Raw genomic sequence first — 19,536 nt, 5'->3', positions numbered from 1 at the left:
TAATATTAACATGGCGTCCAACACATTGGCCACACCAAATATATCTGGATGAATGGTTAAGACCTTTAATTAATTATGCTACAACTTCTTCATCTAAAAAATGAAGAGATTGAAGAAATGAGTACTAAGGCCTTACAACTTGAACATTTTCAAATAAGCCACCTATACAACCATGTAGAGCAAGACTATTTTAAGAGCTAATTCTTTGATATTTTAAAAAAAATATTATTATTTATTTATTTCTTTATTTATTCATTTTTTAGGGGAGCCTGGGTGGCTCAGTAGGTTAAATGTCTGACTCTTGGTTTCATCTCAGGTCATAATCTTTTGGTTTATGGGTTTGAGCCCCAGGTTGGGCTTTGTGCTGACAGCATGGGGCCTGCATGGGATTCTCTCTCTCCCTTTCTCTCTGCCCCTCCCCCTACTTGCATTGTGTCTCTGTCTCTCTCAAAATAAATAAACTTAAAAAAATTTAAAACAGTTTTAAAGTTCATTTGAGAGCGAGTACTACATGAGTGAGTGAGTGGAGGAGGGACAGAGAGAGAGAGAGAGAGAGAGAGAGAGCGAGCGAGCGAGCGAGAGAGAATCCCAAGCAGGCTCTGCTGTCAGTGCAGAGCCCCACACTGGGCTTGAACTCATGAACCCTGAGATCATGACCTGAGCCAAAATCAAGAGTTGGACACTTGCCTGACCAAGCCAGCCAGGTGCCCCTAATTCTTTATTTTAATTTCAATTTTTTTTCAATATTTATCAATTTAAGTGAATTTTGATAATTATAATTTCCTAAGAAACTCATCCAATTTAAGATTTAAAATGTATCCAAAAGGACTTTACAAAGTTTTTAATCTCCTTATCAATAATTGTAGCCCCCTTATAGTTCATAATGTTAAATATTTTGTTTGCTGTTTTTAATTGAAAATTTTAGACATTTGTCTATTATGTTGATTTTTATCCAAAGATTTTCCTTAGTATTTGTTTTTAGTTAATTAATTTCTGCTGTCATTTTATTATCTCTTTCCTTCTGTTTTTCACTTTGTATTCAAAATGTATAAAATATTTTAATGAAAGAATATGATTTAATGCATTTTTATGAAAGTAACATTACCCAGCTATTTCATTTTAATTGAATTTGGTTTTAAAATGAATATAAATCATTTTAATTTAAAATATGTTAAAATTCCAGTATTGCCATTATATATGAATTGTAATTTCTAGTTCATTTAGTATTTGAAAAAAAAGCCATAGAACATTCAAAATGTTTCATAAATAGGTTTCAAAAGACTGTAGGCTCTACCAGTGAATCTAAGGAAGTAACCCAGTAAAATTTCAGAAAATAACGTCTTCTGATGCCTTTTAGCTGCCATTTTTTTTGAAAAATGAAATAGTGTTTTTAGTATTATGTAAACTTTGTTACTTAGAAGTCTGCATAATAAATGTCAAAATAATGAGATCCTTTGAATATTACTGATGAATGAAATAACAGACAATGTAGAATATATCTTAAATCCCATGGGGTGAGTTTCTTAGGAAATTGTAATTGTCAAAATTCAAAGATTAAATTTATGAATATTAAAAATAAAAACTGAAATACCAAAGAATTATTTCTTAAGAGGTCCTTGTTCTGCATGGTTTTATAGGCAGTTTATTTGAAAATGCTAAGGTAAAGTTAAATCTATTAATTTTTTAAAAGCACAGAAAAGTAAAATTATGGGTAAAACAAATGTCTCTCTACTTTTATAGAGCTACATAATCATGATACCAAAACTTGACAAAACAACATCAAGAAAGCTCTGTAAAGATACAACAATTCTGAATAAAACAATACTAAATCGAATAAATATATAAAGAGGAGTTTATTCTAGGAATACATAATTTAATACAGATTTTTTTTCTTGAATCCACTGTTAGCTAAAGGAAAAAACTTTATGTTCACTTTACCAGATCTCAAAATGATACTTGATGACATTTAAAATATCTTGTTAAACTTTAAATTTTCTTGCAAGTTAAGGGAAATCAATGAATAGTGTCACTCAATACAAACCTAGAAGCATTTTTATTAAATGAGAAGGTAAAGACGTTTGCTGTGAGAAATATTGTTTGATGTATTCCAGAAAATTTAAGCTAATGAACTATGAAACAGCTGCTGGATGGGAGAGACAAAATGATCTCTTTTTACATAAAAGATGGTACATGGAAAACCTGAGAGAGTCAACAGTTACAAAAAAATAAATATATCATTAGAACTAGTAACAAAAGTTTTGTTGTTGTTGTTGTTATTTGGCTACTTACAAAAATGAATACTTTTTCTACATAAAAAACAGGTAACAAAACAAAAAGTATAAAGAAAAACAAAATATATTTTTGCCTATGGTAACAGACTTTAATGAGGATTAGCATTATTTACATGAAGAATTACAAATTGTAAGACATAAGTTTCTCTTTTCATAACTGGAGACATGTCCATTATCCCCTATTATAAATGTTCTTTCCTGCTTACTTGGCAACCCGTATGCCTTTTCCTACCAAATTTACAAGTAATAGCTCAAACTTTCCAGTTATTCTGAAGTTAATTAAATAGGTGAGAATAATTTGAGAATAATTAGTGATAGCTAACACTCATATATTACTTAAAATATTTTCTAAACTTTATGTGTATTAATGCATTTACTCCTCCCAGAAACTATGAGAGAGACTTTTGTTAATTCCCATTTATAGCTGAGGAAACTGAGCATTCTATGATTTGCCCAAGATTATGTAACAGGCATTACAAATCAATGGGGAAAAGAAAGATCATTCAGTTCTCAGGTAACTGTTAGAAAAAAAATGAAGTTAGCCCCCCATTTCATAGCAAATATATTTCAAATAAAGCAGGGATTTAAACATTAAAAAAAAAAGATCACGAGAAAAAAATATAGGCTTTCATGATTTAGAAAGATTTCCAAAGCATTAAAAATAGGAAAAAGAAAGATTAAAGTTGAAGAAGAAAAAAATTTATTATCATAAAATATGCAACCATTCAGAATTAAAAAACAAACTATGTGAATATTACACACATGTATTTAAATCCTGTAATAAAAAAATGCAAAAGACGAATAGATTTAAAAAAACAAGAAATGTAGACCAATAATAGCAGGCTTAAAAAATTTAAATTTGGCTAGTAAAGAAAAATAAATGAACTCACCAAACTGGTAAGGATTAAAGTTACTGTTTAATTTAGGGCTCCTAGTGTGATGTGGTAGTATGACCTTTCAAGCATGGGCTTTGGAGTCAGCTGCCACCAACTCGTCCTTGAACTTTATTTCATTGTCCTCCTAATGTGAACCATAACAAATCAAATCTATGGCTCTGCTCCGTTTCTTAGTGCTGCCACACACCCCTATCCAGACACAGCATCTAATCCTCTTTAATTTGAGGTGTAGAAAAAAAAAACAGTAACCGGGAGACCTGGCCATAAATGTTAGCGCTCTGTTACTGGCTGAGTACTGGCTGAGTACATCCACACCTCAACTCTGGATTAGATTGTCTTACATCTGATTGGATTAGATTAGATCAGTGATGTTCTGTTTTTTTTTTTAATTTTTTTTTCATGTTTGTTTATTGTTGAGAGAGGGAGAGAGACAGCGGGTGGGGGAGGAGCAGAAAGAGAGGAAGACACAGAATCCAAAGCAGGCTCCAGGCTCTCAGCCATCAGCACAGAGCAGGATGTGGAGCTTGAACCCACAAACCTCGAGACAGGACGCTTTACCAATTGAGCCTTCCAGGTGTCCCTAAATCAGTGATTTTCAAGCACGTTTCTAAAGATCCAAGGCGTTAGTTGATGATGGCTTGGTGACTGCTTTAAGAGGGTAGGACTGGGGTCAAGGAAGAGGCCTGAAAGAGGTGTTCCAGACTTCAACACTTGGTTTATTTACCAGTGATGATGAATTCCCACAAGAATTGTTGCTTTCACCAGTGCTATCGAGAGGAAGCATGGCAGGGTGGGAGGAGGGGGTCATGTGTAAGAGTTGACTTCAAAGAACCACATCCTTTGATAAACTGTTCTGCAGGTGTGGTCTTTCGCCAATTTACTTAAATCCTAAAATTCTTTCTTTTATAAGCAGGCCCTTCCCCACAGCTCCTTCCTCCAGTGTTGCAGGGTGGATGAAAGCATGTAAAAGCAGCAGACTAGATGGATATATCTTCATTCGTCCTTGCTTCATTTTTCTTTCATGTCCTGTATGCTGCCTTTGCTAAACAAACAACAAATAAGCAAAAAAGTCCATCAGAATTCATTGTTTTTAAAGGAGTGAATCTTTGTTACTCCCCCTGCCCCCTAAGAGCCCTGTTACTCAGTTTCATTCTTGCTTTGCATATTCTCCCCCTTCTGGCTAATGTTTGCTCTTCCTGCCACACATACACAAAAAACTTGGAACAATTGCCTGTAGGTTTCCCTCTGTCTTTGTTCAGATGCTAAGCTGAAGTTCAGGAATAAGAGCTTTGATGCCTTTGGAATTTCTATGCTGGGAACCCATTAATATTGATCTTAATTCTTTGAGAAACAATGCTGACAAATATGTTCTCGAAGCAGGATGTGTTCTACTTGTTGTAGAGTTAGAGTCGCATCACTGTGAGGCAACTTGTACACTGTTGCTGTACTGCATATGTATAAAATAATAGTGCATAGTGCCCAGTTGCATCCTTTTCAAAAGTGTGCATACTTTGTGCTTTTAATATAATGCTGCTCACTGTCCTTTTAGACTGTAGCTGAATTCAAGATAGCTTTCAATATGTGCCCCTCGCAGTTTCTCTTTCGCTAAATTTCCTACAGACCTAAGTGCCTCTAGGCTGACTGTCAGTCTAGATGATTGTGCAGGCTGAACTGAAGCCCATGATCTCCTGCATATCTTAACAGTATAGTTGCTCCTGGAGCAGAATGATTGGCATACAGCAATTCCTGAATGGCTGCAACTAGGACCTTCGAACACATTTACCATCTGTTGAACAGGGATAGTATTTCAGGACATCAGAATGTATTTAATAACTTCTTCAAGGTTCTTTCTTGATTTCCCAGGATGATCACTGAAAATATTGAATAAAATTGGTCCCTAGATAGGGCTCCATCAATTCCATGACAACAAGCCATGTTATTCTTAGAAACTAGAAACGGACATTCTGTAGAACTCTATGGTACTTATTTAGGAATTGACAAATCTGATTTTAATATGAAGACATGGGTCTTAGGATATTTTTCTTAATTGTTTCTATCATAAAGTAACCAATTGTGCTTTGTTGTTACAGAAGGGGCTGATTATTTTTTACATTATCTTATTAAAAATATATTAGCCACAACTGCATATATGTCAGTTTTACTAAGGAACTCAGAAATTTAATTTTTCTCTCCTTCCCTTTAGAAATCATTAAATACTGAAGAAGAAACATGTTGTAATGCTAATACTAGTCGGTGTTCCATTTTCTTGTCCAAGTATCCCAACAGATAAAGCAATTTCACCTTTTTGAGTGTACTCTCGATAGTGATTTCTGCAAATTTGAAGCACTGGGCAAGATTTTTACTTTAAAGCCATATATCATCATTGTCCAGATGTCATAAAGTTAATCCTTGTGGGAGGGGTCTTTAAGCATTATTAATGTCTCTCCTAAGTATCAGATCAATCAGAAGATTATAAAAATATGTCCATCTAAAGCAAATATATGGGATTTGTATTGACATTCAGAGTGTAATGTGACCAAAGAGATGGTGCTTTGATGGATTTCTTTGGTAAACATTAACAACGGGTTTTAACATACTTATTTTAAGAAATGAATTCTATAGGCATTTTTGTGACATTTTGGAAAATTTTAAGTTGCTGGTTTTCAGTTTTAGTTAGCCTTGAGGATATGCTTGCATTGTAGGCAACTCAGATACAACTGCCTAGAGCTAGTGCAGAAAGTTCCTAGGATCATCAAATGAATAACAAGGTACAGAAAAATGCATTAACAGAGCCTCTCAAAGAATATTGTCAGTTGTGTTGATGGGCCTTGGATGTGGGGTTCCACTTAGAATTTTTAGATTGACCAGGTGTTTGTATGAGTGCATGATGATGATTATATGGTAGAACATGAATGAACATACATGGAAACAGAGGTCTATACTTACTTTGCCAGTGTTAATGAGGGGATTTCTAATACGAAATAGAATGGCCAAGTGAAGCTACATTTTATAGAGCATTTTATTTTAACCTCTCTTAGGGTGATGCCCCTCCCCCAATAATGTGACTAGTATTAGGACTCTGGAATAATGTGCATTCGTGATGTGAGAAACCTAGACTTCTAATAGGTTCATGGGACAGCAGATAAGAGCCATTTGGACTGGTGGTCATGGTGTTAGGTTTTACTTGTAACGGGTTCATAAGTGGCAAAGGAAACATCAGGAGGCACAGAGACAGATACCTCAATTTCCATTGTACTACTCCCAAAGAAGTGCTCTAAGTCAGCAGTTAGGAAGCATGGGTGGGAAGTCCTGTTAACATGAAACATGAATTCTCTTCACTCTTGGCTTTTATTCATTATCAACCTGTGGACTACATAATCTTCATCTTAATCCTCAAAATGGGCATCCTAACATCCATGTCATCAGATATATCTGGAATCTGAATGTAGAATTTCCACCTCAGACTCTAAGCACGTTGGAACCCAGGACTTAAAAAATAGTATTAAGGTTCTACCTGGAGAACAGAAGCTTCCCAGCCCAAAGGCTTTCCAGGCAGCTGTAGGCTGACCCTGGCATATCACACATAGATTCGTACACCCGTTTTTATTTTCAAGAAGATCATAGAACCTCTTTAAGTTTAGTGTAATTAATCCCTCCCTCCTCATCTGTAGATGTATGCTATTTTATTGATATGACTAGATCCCATGTTGAGATTATAGACTAGAACTTTGGAATTTATACTTCTTATTTCACAAATATTAAATACAAAGCAATGATGCTTCTGAAAATATCTGTATCTACCTATATTATGGAGGTTCTGTTGAAACAGAAGGATTTAAGTTTTTGTTCTTGTTTTCAAAAACACATTGCCTGGGTGGCTCAGTCTGTTAAGTGTCCTATTCTTGATTTCAGCTCAGATCATGATCTCATAGTTCATGAGAACCAGCCCCACGCTGGGATCCATGCTGAGGGTGGAGCCTACTTAGGATTCTCTCTCCCTCCCTCTCCCTCTGCCCCTTCCCCACTCATGGCCATCTTGGCTCTCTCTCAAAAATAAATAAAACTTTAAAAACAACAAAGAAACAAAAAACCAAAAAACACATTCATGACCTGAAATTCCAGTCAACTTAAAGATTTTCCAAGACCTATATCATATACAGCTCAAAACCATTTTTTAAAAAATGTTAACCATGAAGCCTCTCTCCAAGTTGAAAAGTATGATAGCAATTCCATGTCTCATAGGATTAATTTTGGAAGCAAAGATTTTTAGCTTTTCCAAAGAAATAGGTCAAGGTCCTAATTCTTGTTTTCCTGACCTATTAGAACAGGAATGTGACTGACAAACTGAATGGGGCAGAGAAACTGACCTACAAGGGAGGAGAGTGGCAGCAAAGGCTGTTGGGGGTATGTGCATAGGAAATACCTACCCATCCGTGTCCCCATTAGCCTATGTGTCAGATATGCCATAACTAATCAAGTCTTTTTATTTTAAAAAAATCTTTTTTTACATTTATTTATTTTTGAGAGACAGAGACAGAACACAAGAGTGGGGGGAGGGGCAGAGAGAGAGAGAGAGAGAGAGAGGGAGACAAAGAATCTGAAGCAGGTTCCAGGCTGTGAGCTGTCAGCACAGAGCCTGATGCAGGGCTCCAGCTCACAATCTGTGAGACCATGACCTGAGCTGAGGTTGGAGGCTTAACCAACAGAGCCACCCAGGCTCTCAACCCACACCTTGAGAATTTTCCCTCTTCCTAGCTTTTCTGCAGTACTCTACAGTCAGAAAGGAGATTCATAGCCAAGTTCTCATTTGACTGTACTTTCCCCACGCCTCTATCCCAAGTGGGTGAGAGATTGAAAAAGGAGGAGATAACTGTCCTCAAAAAGTCAATGGTTTTCTTTTATGTAAACACTTCTTGTAAAGAAGCCTTGTGATGTTTGATTGGACTCACCTACTGTATATTTGTAGTTTATCAGACAAATCCTCTTCAGTGCATTTTCTCCCCTGCATTGCATTATGAGAATGGGAATTAGCCTCGTTCTCAACACCAAAGTTTCCCCACAATGGTAGTTATGAAAACAGTGCTACTTAATATTTTCTTTGATTGAGTGATCTAAAGGGAGCCCTGCGTGCGTATTCCTGGCTTTGTTATTTTCAGACCCTTAGGCAAGAAGCCATTTGCTTCAACATTTAGGCAATACCATGCTAAATGTGGAGAACAGAGTGGAAATCCCAATTTGTCAATTCAGATGGCATTCACCCAGAGAAAATATTGGAATACTTTAATCTATCTCAAGGCATTTAAGTGGGATACATACACTCTAGTGACACTTTATATTTTTTCCTCCTCAGAAGAAATTTGGGGTCCATTAAACAGATTCTGAGCAGAGATCTGAATCCCTTTTAAAGGAAAATGCACTTAGCAGTGTGGGAGAATAATACACGGAAAAATGTGGGATGTGGAAAAGCTGTTTCTTCCTATGTGTTTGTCCTGATTTTTCACCCTGGCTTAACTCCTTTCTTGTCTACATTGTGGTTGTGTGTATTTGTACGTGCTCTGCCCTCTGCTTCCTGTGTACCCCCTCTCCATTTGATAACTCCTAGACATCTTGTAGGTCTTTCTTTTTGGTTAAGCCTTTGCTGGCCCTGTACCATTCAAATTATGTTATCTGCGATTCCCTTTCAATTCGTGGCCATATTTTCCTTTTTAACACTTAGAACTGTTTGCGATTTTACATTTACCTGTGTGCTTATTGGCCTCACGCCTGTTTTTTGAACCAGACTGTTGGCATTGTGATTGCAAAGATCCTCCCTCTGCCCCTGTCACCAGTGTGTACCACAGGCTCACCTCCTTTTTAATAATATTCACTATTATTTATACAAAAATATACAATACTGTTTATTATAAATACTCTGGCGTATTATTTATAACAGCTAATATATAATATACTTTTATTATCCTGAGCTGAAACTAATCTAAAATGTAACCTACCTATACACATAATATTTGAAAATTCACGTGATGGTTAGCTATAATAGAAGATATAAAGGAAAATTAATCGCATCAAGCACCATGTTTATCAATATGTAAATGCTCAGGTATGACTTTCTGACTGCATCAGCAGATGCATACATGCATTCATGGCATCACTTGGCCATGGCCGTAGCACACATAGCACATTGTTTAGTTGGCTCAAGTGCCATGGCATAGCCATTGATGATGTGATTTTCCAAAACCGAGTTGAGCTGTTGGGAAGTTTGCAACCAAGTAGTATGAAATATTTCTTTGATTAATAGGATATTTGCACTCAGAATTCCATTTCTATTAAAACTGTACATCCTTCTTTGTACAATGGTACAATATGGAGATAGGTTCTAACCTCAAAGCATTATGAAACAACTTCTTACCCATGTGAACTTACAATGAGATATTTGAAAGTCATGCAGGATTGGGACAGTTACTCTTTAATCCGACTGTCCTGAATATTGACGTATGTCAGGTGTCTCTGGATACTGAACAGTTAATACTAGGAGATCCACCAATTATTGTGACAGCCAGAAGCCACCCCAGCTAAATTCTGAAGTTCCCCAGGGTACCTCCAAAGCATCACCACTTATAAGAATTTCTGGCCATGCCTATCCTGGATAAATATATTGCATGAATGAATATATTCATATTCTCATTGTTATTGGTTTTTATTTTTTGGATCTTTTTGTTTGTTTTTGCTGTATTACCTGTTTTTGAGGACTTGTGCCTCTACACCTAGTAATGCACCTTGATTATGTAAAATGCTCAACTACTTATCAATTGAACAAAAGAAGTGAATGATGAAGTTTTCCAAGTGCTGAGGAGAATTGTCTCCTTTGCTGTTCTCTTCCACAGAACTATACTTCTCTGTCTGCTTCAGGACATTCTGATTTTTAATTCCCTTGACTTCCAGCAGGGACACTGGTGATAGGGACACTGTTAACAAATTTTTCTGACCCACCACTGTTGTTGTTCTGACCTACCATACGCTGATAATCACTACTTTCATTAACAAGCTGGCAGACAAATTCTAATGAAGAAGTTTACCTGTGAGGTTTCAGACCTTCTTCATTTTTGTTTTTATCCTGTAATTGAACCTACTTTTTCACATTGGAACATTAGTCTCTTCTATATAGTGATTTTTCCTGTCAGTGGGTCCAGACACACAGAAAAACGCAAACAAACAAAAACTTTATTAGGCCTGGGGAAGATGGTGAATGATAGTAACAACAAAGGCAGAATCACATAAGAAAGGATTTCTGGGAGTATTTTTCTGTGTCTATACTGACCGCATGTTCTAATTTATTAGGGTGGTGTGGCAGTATTTGAAAGTGAAATTTTAAAAGGAATTCAAGTAGTTTTTGCTTGTGCCAAGTCCCTGGGTGGCAGTGAGAAAGGCTGTGCTTAATACAGACTTTAGGAGCTGTGCTTTCTCAAACCAGACAGTTAACCTATTCCTTGCAAATTATCTTTCTTTTGTGAGGTTAAATTAATGCTTGTCAACAGTGCTGAGAAAGAGCCATTTCAATAGAAGATGTTTCAGAAATGCAAAGTGTTATTGTTACAATTTGTGCTTATGTAGATACATCTTTACTTTCAGCGCTGGGCCATGGTTGTTCAGGGATGGCTAAACCTCAGACTGAAAGTTTAGATAATGAGACCAGGTATTTTCACAGTTACTTGCATTTGAGACTCTCAAAATATTCAGCCCCAGTGCAAATACAAATTGTGTAGCATTTACAGAAATTCAAATCAGGTGGTGTGTGTGTGTGTGTGTGTGTGTGTGTGTGCGCGCGCACGCATATATACACGTACATACACATACGTGCAGTCACCTGATTTTCAGCAAGTCACCGGCAGATGGTAGGGACAGAACTGCATTTTCTGTTCTCTATCTGGCTACCTGGTGAGAAGTCCCAATTCTGTAAAACCTTAAACATGTAAAATCAAAATGACAAGTTAAATCCACTTAAATCAGGTTGATTTTATAATTTAGGATGTTTTATATCCATGAAAATAGGGAAACTTGATTTCTTTTTCTCTAATCCTCTTATAGCACCTGCTATCTTTATCACCTGTCATTTATCATGGCAGTTAATCACATCTCCCTTGTGTTGTTACCTGTTTTATGGACATATATCTTGTTTTTCTAACTAGATTACAGACTCCCATGAAATAATGATAATCTTTTCCTTAAAAAAAAATCTCCTACTATCTCACTTACTTTTTGACCCACAGTAGAAAATCCACATATAATTATTTGCATAACTTCATATGAAATAATAAAATCAAAATCTTTATGTTGAACAATGTTATAGCTGGTGTTCCACACCAAAATTTACTTAGCCATTTCAGTAGTCTCTCCATATGTGTTCTCTTCCTTTACCATACCCTTCTTTGCAAAATGTCAGATGAAATGTAGCCTTCAAAGAATAATTGAAATCACACCCAGTCACTTCTGATTATGTTAAAGATTCCATCTTGGTGTTCGTAATTTATTTGAGAGGTTGTTAGATTTCAGGAGAAGCGTGTTTTGGGGAAGTTCTTTCTCACCAAGCGTCTCTTGGACACTGGACTCTGAAACACCAAAGATGTATGTTCTATTCTCTTATCAGTGGAATTCCTAGCAGGGAGAAGGTTCTCAAAGATATTTGAAGTAATTTAGTGTTGCCTGTTTTCTAGACCCCTAAATGGTTTATGTATATGTGTGTACCTATATATGTGTGCTGATACTTTTCTCCAAGTAACACAGTTAAATCAATAGGGTGTAAAAACCTGGGGCTGAACAGAACATTGCGATATCAGTCTCTCTCCCTTTTTATCTGGTTGTATGTGAGCTCTCTAGCTCAGCTTAATTATACATCTGAGTGCGTGGACAGACTGAATGGACAGCAGAATATGTTTCCCATTACTCTTGCTTTTATAGGTATCACTATAATTATATTATATGGCCACCACACTGTATACCAGAGATCAGCAATTTCTGAGGTGTGTTTCAAACAACACTCTTTGTGTAGGAGGTTAATAGGTATTACTAGGAGAATAGCTTTCATGGTCAAAGACATTTGGAACAATTCTGGGCTTTGGGTGAAGCCAAGGGGTTAGTCTTCTTAGAGGTGAGGATTCTTAAAGCCTTGAATAATATTAATGTATCTATTTAAATCCCCAATGGGACCATGCATTATATAGTATTTCCCAAACTTCTTAAACCATAAGAAAATTTTCCAAAGCGTCCCGAGGGACTGATGTTTCTTAGAACACACTTTAACAAATATTTCAATGGATTCATTGCTGATTTTTTCTGATGACATTTTGCTAAATATCGCCAAATAAGTAATAAATACTACAAACATGGTTATTAATTGCAAAGCAATCAGAAAATACCTATTTTATTTTAAATGAAGTCGACCTCATGAACCGTGAGATCATGACCTGTGAGATCATGAACCAAGAATCGGATGCTCAACTGACTGAGCCACCTAGGTGCCCCAAGCTAGGTTATTTCTAAATATAATAAGAGAGTGGAATTTTTTCTTTAATATTCACTTTAAATGGAATTTTAGAGATAACATTTAAATTGAATTATTTTTCCTGTTATAAGAAGGCAAAATGTCCTGGACATATTTTCAGGGTGTGTCAACACTTTATTATAGAATAATGTGGGAAATAGCATTTCTTATTTGTAGAGCACTTTGTTCTGGGTGAAATCTGTGAAGTGATGGGAAATAGGGATTGAGATAGAGTTTCAGAGGCTTTAAAAGACAATTTGAAAATATCAAAACTTAAAACGCAAATTTCTGTCTTCAAAAATTAAAAAACAAAAGATTTTAGTACAACCATATAACAAAGCTAGAGTAGATAAAGCTGATGAGTTAATAGGGATCCTGGTACTTCATGTACATAGGATAGCCAAAACATTGGGGGTGGTTTGGACTTCTTTGAATTGAATTATAATGTGTGGATTGCCCATATCAGAAGGTATCTCTGACTTGGACACTAGTATTGTCTAACAGCATTTAATAAACCTGGGTTAGATGTAGACCACTTCTTTCTAGAACAGTAGGACCCTTTGTGAACTTTGAAGCAGCTGTCTCTACTGAGACAAAGGGACATGGTATCTAGGGTTCTCATTTTGGGCCACAATCAAACCCCCTGTGACTAGAGGTGAGATTTTTTTCCTTTTTTCTTTTCTTTTTTCTTTCTTTCTTTTTTTTTTTTTTTTTTGGCTTAGGCCCTCTGAAAACTTTATGCTCTTGTAAATGGAATCTCCTGTGTGGTCAAATATTCTTTGAACAGAATATTTGTACACCTGAATCTCCATGCTTGAATCTAGGCACTCCTGTAAGTACAGAACTCACCCCTACCCCCTTCCCTAGGAGTCTGTGAGCCGTGGGCAGGGTAGGATGGGTGATCTTCTGGCTCAGGCTGCTGTCTCCATCCTGTTTGAGGTCTTCCTTTGAAGTTCAACTGCCATTACTTTGTACTGTCTTTGGCACAGCCATCCATGGCTGTCATGATGGCTGTCCCCCATCCGTGGCTGTCATGATGGCTGTCCCCCATCCGTGGCTGTCATGATGGCTGTCCCCCATCCGTGGCTGTCTGATGGCTGTCCCCCATCCGTGGCTGTCTGATGGCTGTCCCCCATCCGTGGCTGTCATGATGGCTGTCCCCCATCCGTGGCTGTCATGATGGCTGTCCCCCATCCGTGGCTGTCATGATGGCTGTCCCCCATCCGTGGCTGTCATGATGGCTGTCATGAAGACCTTGGGACCAAACTCACTGTTTTCTTTTCCACCTCCATTGAGGAGATACGTGTATTTTTGAACAATATTTACAGTATACTAGTTTATAAGACCTGGGTTTCCTCAATCCTACATCCTTGACCTCAACTTCAATACAGCCACCCACTCCTAGGTCCCTGCTCAGAAATACTAATCTCCAGTATTCTACTCTGACCGTACTCTCCTTTTGTCTCTTTCACTCCCATTTTCTCTATTTAATCTTACAGGCAAAGTACCTCACTATATTCACTTCCTCATTATATTAGCTGCCTCCTGATGTTTCTATTTTCCCTTTTCAGCTCACACCCTTTGAATATTTTAACTACACTACCTCTAATAGTGCTGTTATCCTTGCACCTTCTACTGTGTCCATTTATAAAACCTTCCTTCCTTATGAATGCTGTAATCTACTTCAAAATACACAATAGCACTTCATCCCCACGGTGTATGCAAGAGAGACAAGTTAGAGGCTATTTTTCCTGCTCTACAGCTGAACGAGAATATCAGTAAGGTTAGGTCACTCATCTAAGAATACAGTGGTGTCACATAGAAGAATACAGGGCAAAGACAAATCTTGGGATCCTGACTCTAAAGTTTTTCCTCTGAACTAGCGGTTTTTTAAAGCTATATATATGTATATATATTTTTTTCTTTTTAATGATTTTTCTTTTTGCTCACAAACTGGTGTCTTGCCGTATAAGGTACATAAAAACAAAGGTTTTTTTTGTTTTGTTTTGTTTTTGCAAGTTGAGTCCAAAGGGTCCTGAGTCCTATCTGCTCAGCTTCCTCATTGTTATTCAAGTTGGCTGTCCCTTAAGATTTTTATGGAAAAAAAACACATTTTGGATAATTTTGTATCTCCAAACCTCAAGGAGCTTTAGAACCCATAAGAAACATATACATATATCATTATATAGTGATTGTACAAAGCTTATTTTAACAAGATGAAAGAAAAAAATCTAGAGATAAATGAGAGTTCTTCCGAATGGAGAAGTGAAAAACAGTTTGGTTTCTTAGGGATTGGCCCTGGAACCTGTCTTATTTAACATTTTCATAAATGATTTGGAAGAGGGAATGCATGGTGAATTATCCAAGTTTGCAGATGACACTAAGCTCTTCCAGGTAGTGAAATGCCAAGCAGATGGAGATAAACTGCAGGGAAAACTTGCCAGCCTGCATGAGTGGGCAGAAAAGTGCTAGATGATATTCAATGTGGGCAATGAAAGGTAATTCACTTAGGAAAAAATAATGAAAGCCATGCCTATTGAAAAATAAATCTAGTTATCTGTTAGTCCTATAAAAGATAGACATTTTTATAGACCGTTGTTTGAAGTAACCCTTGAGTATATTGACTAATCAAGAAGGGAATTGAGAATAAAAACACAAACCTTAATCTTGAATTAAATGATGTATCATAATATGGGATATTTAGTTCATTTGTCAAATAATTCTGATGGTGTTCTGAGTATGTATCAAACTGTCTTCTGGGGATTGAAGTCTGGCCATTGCATCTCAAAACGCAAATAGAGACAAAAGTCTTTAAAATACTTTAAAAAGCCAGTGACGATAGACTACAAATTAGGTAGCGACTATCAAAACTTAAAAGAAGCGCAAATGTGTTTATACAATTTTTTGAATGTTCTAAGAATTTTCCTTTAACTTATTTGCTATTGCAATTATGTATGAGGTAGAAGTGTATACATTTTTTTCTTGTTTTATAGATGAGGACTCAGAGGCTAAGGTAATTTGAATGGCTTTCCTGAGTTGGTAATATAATGGAAGGTCAAGATTGAAGCCTGGGTTTTTTGACTCCAAGTTCTGTTCCTTTTCTATAGCACCACAAGGCTTTACTTACCAATACGTGAATTGGAGAAACTTGTTACATCCAAGAGTAGAAAGATTGGAAATGTAAACAGGTTCTGAGTGGATGGATAATGGGTTGTTATATAAACCATGGATGAGAGTAATGAAGATACACACATACCAGGAAGTAAAGTACCTCTTTCCATGTCTGTCTGTCTTTCTCTCTTTCTCTCTCTTTTCCCTCTTTTCTCTATTTTTCTCTTTCTCTCTTTTCACTTCCTTTTCCTCCCTCCCCTCCCTTCCTTTCTTCCTTCCTCTAGTATGTGGCCTTGGAAAGTCATGAGTATCTGGGTATCTTCTAGGCTGTCACCAACAATGTGTAGGTCAAATACCACTTGAGGACTACATTATACTGGCAGAAGCAAAGAAACAAGAAGGCTACAACTCTGGGCTCTCCAAAATGGTGGAACATCTGCCTGTTTCCTAGTTAGCATTATGCGTGACTGTTGCATAGTGGAACTCTTGAAGTTATGCATTTTGGCCATAAATGGGTGAAGGGTCTGTAGATCAGAAAAGAATGAGAATGGAAAATCTCAGCAGATAGAGTAGACGGTGGTTAAGGATATGGAGTTCAAAAACAAACTTGAAGGTGAACCAAGAAATAACCCAAAGAGATAAAAGCTGATGAGACTAAAAGAGAGTAAAAGGAGGGAAAAAGAATGAAGGGAAAGACTGGGGGATCAGAAAGGTGAATGAGGGCACCTAGGGGGTCACTTGGTTGAGTGGCTCTTGATTTCAGCCTGGGTCCTTTTCTCAGGGTTCATTGGATTGAGCCTCACATTAATATTGTCTCCCTCTGTCCCTCCCGTGCTTGAACTCTGTCTCTCAAATATAAAAATAAATTTAAAAAATAAAGGTAAACGAGTAAAAATTAGTATAAAACAAAAGACTGGGTGGCTTAGTCAGTTATGCATCTGACTTTTGGTTTTGGTTCAGGTCATGAACTCAGGTCCTGGGTTCAAGCTCCATGTTGGGCTCTGCACTGACTACAATGATCCTGCTTGGGATTCTCTCTCTGTCTCTGCCCTCTGCCCCGGCCCCCCCTTACTCATTCACTCGCTTAAAAAAAATTAAAAACAAGAAAACATCAAAAAAAATAGGACTGAGATTGTCTATCATAGTCCTATTATTTTTTTCTGTGTTGTAGTGGGTACTCCTATCCTTAAGCTCTTAAGCTCAGCAAACTGTTACCCTGGAATACTTTAATTCTTACTATATAACATAAATTTGTACTCAGGGTTTCTTTTCTAAGGAGTAAAGAAATAATGATAAGAAATGTATGTGTGTGCTTCACACCCTCTGACCTTTCTCTCCATTTATGCTTGTTTCTATTAATGTTGGCCACTTGAAAGTACAACCTCCCATGATGTGCCTGGGTGGCTCAATTGGTTAAACGTCCAACTTCAGCTCAGGTCATGATCTCCTGGTTTGTGGGTTCGAGCCCCGCATTGGGCTCTGTGATGACAGCTCAGAGCTTGGAGCCTGCTTCAGATTCTATGTCTCCCTCTCTCTCTGCCCCCCTGCTGCTCGCGCGCTCTCTCTCTCTGTCTAAAAAATAAACGTCAAAAAAAATTAAAAGAAAAAAAAGTACAACCTTCCTCTCCCATTCCCTTTCCTGCCTGTGGCCCCAGCTCTGATAAATTCATGCACAGTGAATATACTCCTCCATTAGCTCTAGTTCATTAGAGTCTACCCATCCCTCAAGACAACCCAGTCACCATAATCTGTTCATTTATTCATTAGTTCATTTGTCCAACTGACCATTTTTTAGAAAAAAAAACTGATATGTTGATGGAATTGTGCTTATCTATTTCTATACGTCTATTAATTGTATGTATAGTTCATATAATTTTGCAGTGGATTATTTGTGCATTGGTTTGCCATGGTAAAAGTTTGTTGATATATTATAAATTACTGGAGGGAAGGGACCGTGATTTCTAATTTTCTCTACCTATCTTGTCCATAGTGCTGAAATGTAGTAAAACCTTTGGTTGGTTGATTGCCTCATAGATTGAAGTTGTCATTTGAAAGAGAACACATATATATCATCCGCTTTGAAGTACGGAATAACTATGCATTTTGTTTTTCTAAAAAATCTTCTCTTTTACTTTGCAAATGAAATTTCACAAATTCAAAGGACAGTTACCTCTCACAAAAAAAAAAAAAAAAAGTCTTCAAACACCCTGATGATGTGGTTTCCAATTCTAAAAGAGATCTATACCTGTTACACTAATGAAATAATTTTCCCACTTAAAACTTTCAATTTTAGCTGTTTTTCTAGCTTTGTCATGCCTAGCTTTCTTCTTAGGCATTCATTTTGCCATTTGGCATGTCCCATATTCAGACTTGTTTGGGTCACTTGTGAATAAGCTTGGACTTTTTGCTAGAAAAATCCTGCCGTGACAAGCCATTGTCACAAAACCTGGTGTTGTTTACAAAGTATACCCCTGAGGGGCGCCTGGGTGGCTCAGTCAGTAGAGCGTCCGTCCAACTTCGGCTCAGGTCATGATCTCGGAGTTTGTGAGTTCGAGCCCTGTGTCAGGCTCTGTGTTGCCAGTTCAGAGCCTGGAGCCTGCTTCAGATTCTGTGTCTCCCTCTCTCTCTGCCCCTTTCCCGCTCATGCTCTGTCTCTCTTTGTCTCTCAAAAATGAATAAACGTTAAAAAAACAATGAAAACCAACCAACAAACAAAAAACAAAGTATACCCCTGAAACTTCTATAGCTGTCATGACTATTTTACCCAGGATCATAATATCAATACAGATGATAAAAATAACAACAGTGAAGTGTAATGCAAGGACACAAGCAGTGGAGCACTTAGGGAGGTTTGTGAAAAGCAAAGAGCAGGGAAGAAACCATAGGTGTAACCTGAGATGTGAGCCTAACCATCTAGCTTAAAAAAAAAAAAAAAAAAAAAAAAGTCTCCCTAGTCGAGACTATATAAAAGTGGCCATTTGGGGAAGGTCAGTAATCTGGAGCAAATACCTTGAATATGACAGAGGAGTTGAAACCAGTTTCTCAGGGGACTGTGCTAAGTGTGAACACGTGTCTTTATCCAGCTGCTGAATGCTGAGGGGCTGTGCTCCTATTGTATGTAGCTGTGCATCCTCCCCAGTGCCTGACATGTTGTAGTCATCAACTGAATTAATCTTCAAAGATTAGTTTAACAGCATACCTAGCTAGCTATTGTCTTAGCAGAAGACGGTCTGGGTGGGGGTGCGGGAGCCTGCAGGGATACTCACTTTTGGTAGCCTTGTCAGCTAGGACAGCTAAAAAGCAGTGGTCCGTGTGTTGGGTCAGGTCAAAGGGGCAGTGGACAAAGGGTGACCATGGAGAGATGTTATTAGGCATCCGAGAAACAATTTCAGATGACTTACTTTGCACGGGGCTGGCACTCACCACTATTTCTTTGGTAGACTAGCTCAGTAATTCTGTTTGGAAACTGTTGTAACATTATGCTTTCTCTTAGCCCTCAAATTTCACTTTCAAAAGCCTACCCAATTCCCCCTAGTTTGTCCCACTGTGCTGTGTTCAGTAATTCTAGCAGGGGGGTCCTTATTTGTAAATGTTTAGTCGTTCCAAGAGTTTTCATACCAGCCTTTCATCAATAGCTATTTTAGTACTGTCTTCGTTACTTCCTAATTGTCCACTGTGCTTTGGTTTACTACTAGAAAAATGA

The sequence above is a fragment of the Acinonyx jubatus genome, chromosome C2 (genome assembly GCF_027475565.1).
Source record: "Acinonyx jubatus isolate Ajub_Pintada_27869175 chromosome C2, VMU_Ajub_asm_v1.0, whole genome shotgun sequence".
Taxonomy (NCBI): Eukaryota; Metazoa; Chordata; class Mammalia; order Carnivora; family Felidae; genus Acinonyx; species Acinonyx jubatus.
This window is presented reverse-complemented; position numbering follows the sequence as displayed.